The sequence below is a fragment of the Arvicanthis niloticus genome, chromosome 4 (assembly GCF_011762505.2).
Source record: "Arvicanthis niloticus isolate mArvNil1 chromosome 4, mArvNil1.pat.X, whole genome shotgun sequence".
Lineage (NCBI taxonomy): Eukaryota > Metazoa > Chordata > Mammalia > Rodentia > Muridae > Arvicanthis > Arvicanthis niloticus.
Genome location: NC_047661.1, coordinates 108,000,493 through 108,006,492, shown reverse-complemented (window position 1 = coordinate 108,006,492; position 6,000 = coordinate 108,000,493).

The following is a 6,000-nucleotide window of genomic DNA, read 5'->3' as shown; positions in this document are numbered from 1 at the left end:
TTTGCTACCTTCTCGGAAGCCTGGCTAAGTTGGGCTGGATTCGCTTGGATCTTGGATCAAACTGGCAGGGAGTGGCTGGTCTCCAACAGCACCCTCCTTTAGTGGTGGGGGCTCTCTGATGTGCATTTCTACCCAATCCCACTGATGGAATTCTCCTTTCTGGTGGTGATATCTAAGAGAGTAAGGATGAGTGAGACAGCAGAGGGGTGGGCCCAGGGTCACTTTTATCCGTTCCTATTGGCCAAAGTAAATTTCAATCAAATCGCCTGGAGAAAGAGTGACAGGCTGCTGTGGGTCAGTCAGTGTGGGTGCTGGGAACCAAATTCTGGTCCTCTGCAAGTGCAGCAAGCACGCTTAACCACAAAGCCAGCTCTCCAGCCTCTAGATTTCTCTCTCAGTTGCACATTCTATGCTGTTAGAATAATTTGATGTCCTCTTCTGGTCTCCATTGGCACCCACACATGTGCACATAAATACACATATGTACACACACATACACAAAAAATTTTTTAAAACCTGTTTTTTAAAAAAAAACAGCCTTAAGTAAACTATACCTGGAGATGACGTGTCAATGGAGTGCTGACATTGATGGAGCATGATGGAAGTTTGCGGCTGTGCATGGAGCAGGGTACATGGGAAAAGGCTGGACTCTACTCAATGTCTCTATGAACTTACAAATGTCAAATTTCAAGACAAACAAAGACGCCAGGGATGGAGACAGGTAAGCTTACATTGAAAAAGATGCCGAGCAGTGTGGGGGGAGGCTGGGCCATTTTACCCGACGTCTGCCTAAGCCTCTGTTTATTAGTCACAAAAGACACAATTTGACAACTGTCTTAGTTTGAGGACTCCTGGAGCTAATCTTGAGACAACCATCAAACATGAGTGGTCTGTTAGTTTGATGGTGCTAAGAAATACAGGAAAATGGAAACGAGAGACAGGCAAGGACAGAGGCAGTAAAGCATTTGGCGTCAAGCAAATTGCCTCTGTGGATAAGAGACGCTCGTCTGCAGCGATGCTTCCGAGCCTGTACAAGGAAGGGCACATCCTGCACGGAGAATAGGGGAGCCTGGGCTATTTTTACAGCAGCTCCTCTCAGTCCATGGCTCACAAGTGCTTGTAGAGAAGGAGGGGCACTTGCGTCCAGATCCATCTGACCTGCTGAGGAACAGAACAGACTGCGGGTCAGGCTACATCCATGCACTGAAGCAGTGGGGGGGAGGGGGGGCCAAGGCTATGGTAAGACACTGACAGAGTCCTCTTAACATCCAGTGCTACCGCTGACCATTGTAGAGTCCTCTAAAACCTAAGCTGTGCGCAAACTCACTAACATCCGTGAACAACACCCTTCTCCATAACAAGTAACTCATAGGTGTATTTTGAAGGTCAGATTGCTATACTGTATTTCTGAAGGCTTAGAGACGAGCAGTGCTAGGTGTTCAAATCAAGACATTATAGTTTCTACTCATTCATTCCTTGGACATTTGAGTAGAAGCAGCATGTCCTTTGAACTGTTCACTTGGGCCACTTCTTTTACACTTTGGCCACTACTCTGGGCCTCTATGGCAACGGCCCTCCCCCCACCCCCAACTACAAAGCAATAACCACTTGACATCGATAGATCACTCATCCCACGCTGGCGCAATGCAGCTCCATGGAACCGTCACCAAAATCAAAACACCGTTAAGACATTAAAAGAGGAGAAATCCCAGAACTTTTGTCTGTGGACCACAACTGGATTGAACTAGAAACCAGTTGCAGACAGGGTAATAAAAGTTAGGGTAGAAATCACTAAAATTGAAACCAGGAGATCAGTGAAGAAAATCATGAAGACCAAAAGCTCTTTGAAAGAAATCACTAAAATTAATAAGTTCCAAGCCAGAAGGAAAGGGGTGGGGGTTAGAAATGAAAGCATATAACACTAGATAATGTGGGCTTAAAAAAAAAAAAAAGATGAAAAGACTGGTGCCTTTCATGACCTAGATGAAATGGAACAATTCTCTGAATCATAATCTAACAAACTTCACATAAGAAGAAATAGATCACCTTCAACACATAGATGCACGTTTTGTAAAGTCTCTCTGCATATTGTATGTTCATTACATGTGTATGTTTGGGCTCACGCACATACGGAGGCCAAAGGTTGATGTTGATTGTCTTCCTGGTTCAATCTCCAGCCTATCTATTTTTTAAGACAGGCTGTTTCTCTGAATCTGAGCTCTCCGTTTCAGCATGAATGAGAGGCCACCAACCCCCTGGGATCCACATGTCTAGTTTCCATCAGCAATGGCATTACAGACACATGGCCCCGTGCCTGGTTTTGACATGAGTGCTGGGGATGGGAACTTAGGTCTTCATACTTTCTTGGCAAGCACTTTGTTCACTAAGCCACTTCCCAGCCCCTATTAAAGAAATTTAGTCAATAATTTATTTTTTCCTGTTATGGTTTATATGAGTGTCCCTCAGACATCCCCAGGTTAAAGGCCAGGATGGCATTATTGGGAAGTGCTCTGCATCATTAGAAAGCAGGGCCTTATAGGACATCCTTGGGTCATTACAAGCATACTGGAAGAGGGTTAGGGACCCTAGACTGTCCCCTCTCTTCCTGCTCTACTTCCTGACCTATACCGTAAGTAGTTTGCTCTGCCACTTGCTCCTGATAAGATGAACTGCCCTTATCAAAAGTCCAAAGCAAGGCTCTGCTGAGAACCTCCAGAGCCACAAACTAAATTAAACTTTTCTCCTTATAAGTTAATTGTCTCAAGCATTATTTTAAAATTAACAGATAGCTCATGCAAATTCTGCACTGGTTTCTTCTCTCATCGTTGGGACAAAACACCAAAAAAGGAAAGGGTTATTTTGACAAAAAGCAACAAAAACCCTTCAGCTAACACCATATTCACTGAGGAAAACAGCAAACAGCTCTCACAATAGGATTGGGAAGAAGGCATGGGTGGGTGCCCGTCTTTGGTCAACACGGAACTGCCGCTATAAGAAGACAAGGATAAGAAATGCAATCTGTGAGGATTGGAAAAGACATGTCAAACTGTATCTGTCTACACGGACAATCTGAAAGAAAGAACAAGAAAAGGCCTGAAACTAACAGAGACTGTAGTAAGATTTTATGATGCAGATTAATATGCAATAATCAATCCTCTTCCTATAAAAAAAAAAAAACAAGGGAAGCAGAAGACATTGGTTGGCCCACAATAGCCTGCGACTCTTTCGCCAGGAGATCTGATGCTATCCTCTGGTCTCCACTGGCACCTACACATGTGCACATAAATACACATATGCACACACACACACACACAAAAATAAAAGAACTCTTTAAAAAAAAAAAACAGCCTTAAGTAAACTATACCTGCAGATGACATGTCAATGGAGTGCTGACATTGATGGAGCATGGTGGGAGATGGCGGCTGTGCATGGAGCAGGGTACATGGGAAAATGCTGGACTTCTTACTCAAAGTCTCTATGAACTTACCATTGCTGTCTTAGGGTTTTACTGCTGTGAGCAGACACCATGAGTAAGGCAAGTCTTATAAAGGACAACATTTAACTGGGGCTGGCTTACAGAGGTTCAGTCCACTATCATCCAGGCAGGCATGGTGCAGGAGGAGGCTGAGAGTTCTACATCTTCATCTGAAGGCTGCTAGTAGAATACTCACTTGCAGCTAGGACTAGACTATTAAAGCCCACTCCCACTGTGACACACCTACTCCAACAAGGACACACCTCCAAATAGGGTCACTCCCTGGGCTAAGCATATTCAAACCATCACAATTGCTATAAAAAAATTTTTTTTTTTTTTGAGGAGAAGTAAGGGAAGAAGGTAAGGAGGAAATAGGAAGAGAAAAAATGTGAGACGGGGAGAGAGAGAGAGAGAGCACTCAAGATGAAAGAAGAGAGGAAGGAAAAGAGGAAATGGAAGGAAAGGAAAACAAAGACGAAAGAGACCTAGAAAGATGGGGGAGGTGATTTGGGACACAAGCAGACCCTTGGAGCTCCTTGGCCAGCCAGGCTTTCCTAATAAGTTCCAGGTTCGGTAATAGACCCTGTCTCAAAACCTAAGGTGGAAAGAGATTAAGAAAGACACCCAAGTAGACACTAACCTCCTCACCCCGTGCATATGTATAGGGGCATGCGCAGGTACACACATCCCCTCCTCCACATACATGCACTCACAAGACAGAAGACAGAAAGGAGGGAGGAAGGGAGGGGAGAGAGGGAGGGGGATTATTGTCCTTATTCGGCTAGATATTAGCAGTCTGATAACACAGGAAGGGATCTGGCATGCAACTTTCTTCCCTCAGGCTGGACCAATGCTAACTAAACTCCTGCAATGGAAAACTGCCTCCTCCTGTGTGCAAACAGCGTGGAACACTGGGAATCCGCAGCAGCCCACACGCGTGGAACACTGGGAATCAGCAGCAGCCCACACGCGTTTGATGAGATTGTGCTTTTCTCTGAAGCCACTCCTTCCTTCTCGCTCCTGGAAGGCTTCCAACCAATGGCGGTCTTGTTTGTTCTTTACCGATGGGTGACCTTTCATGATGGGTAGCAGTTTAATGAAATCATAAGGTTAAAATAGAATTCTCTTTGTCTTTGAAGTCTGTGTTTCAGACTTTCTGCTCCTTTGCCAAAAAAACAAAGAGCTGCCTTGGATAAGAGGGTAGGGACAGGCTGGGTGCAAAGTGCCCAAGCAGAGAGAGCAGAGCCTGGTCACCGAGCAGGGTGCCCACTGTGATCGGCCTTGTGTGTTCCAGTACCCACAGGTTTCATTTGACTCCAGGAACTTACCCAGCATCCTAGGGACATTAAGTGACTTCCCTTTTCACAGAATCAAAACTGCAAGGGATTTGAATGTACCGAGGGAGTTAGTTGGTCCTTGGGCCTAAGCAAAGCCCAGCCTGTTCTTACAGTGGTATTTGAGAAATCTCTTTTTTCCTGTTCTTGGTAGGAGAAAAAAAATAACTTTTCCATGAAATCTATTGTATTCTTTTTTCTTAATTTCTCAGCATTCTCTTACCAGTTTCTCCCCACAGTTATAATATTTTATTTTGCTTCAAGCAACTCTGAAAACATCATTAACTGTGAAAACAGTGTTGTGCTCCAGCGCGTCTTCTATGTAAATACATGTAAATGAGGGTACATGGGGTTACAGGAGCTCTTCCAGGCCTGAGTTTGGGGGATGCAGAAGGAGTGCATATTCTCATCTCAGGTATCCCTTTGTAGTTCTGTCCCCCCAAAAATTTTTTTTTGGGGGGGGTTGAGACAGGGTTTCTCTGGGTAGCCCTGGCTGTCCTGGAGCTCACTCTGTAGACCAGGCTGGCCTCCAACTCAGAAATCCGCCTGCCTCTGCCTCCCAAGTGCTGGGATTAAAGGCGTGCACCACCACCGCCCCGCATACAAAGCATGCCTTTAGCAATTAGTTAAGCTTTTCTTCTACTCCACGACTAAAGATGAGACTTACGTAAATGTTTCAGGGGAGCTAGCATCAGTCTTAAGCTCACATGGACTTACAGGTCTTTCCCAATAAGTCTTGATCATGTTGGGTGCACACACGGTACCTCTCTTAAAGAAAAGGAAAGTGGGGGATAGATGTCTGTCACTCTTAGGATCACTACATATCTTTCGCACATCCATCCTGTGCTTTGTGAATCCCTTAACAGACATTTGCTTCCTCCATTCAAAAAAAAGAGAGAGAGAGAGAGAAGAAGAAGCACTGACTCCTAGCAACATGAGTAGCATCTTATATGGTGCTAGCCAATAAGATGTCCCTCTGAACAGAGCATCTTAAGAAACAGTTTTATTTGGTGATGCTTGGGATAAGCACAGAAGCTAGCAGCATACCCAGAAGTTGAACCCCAAGCCTTGAGCTGCCTAATCTGGTCCTCCAAGGACAGCAAAAGGAGCTTCCCAGAGCAATTCCATAGCACTGTTTAGACACTCCTGGCTGCAAGCTATCCTTTCATAACTTGAGTCTAGCTGTAGTGA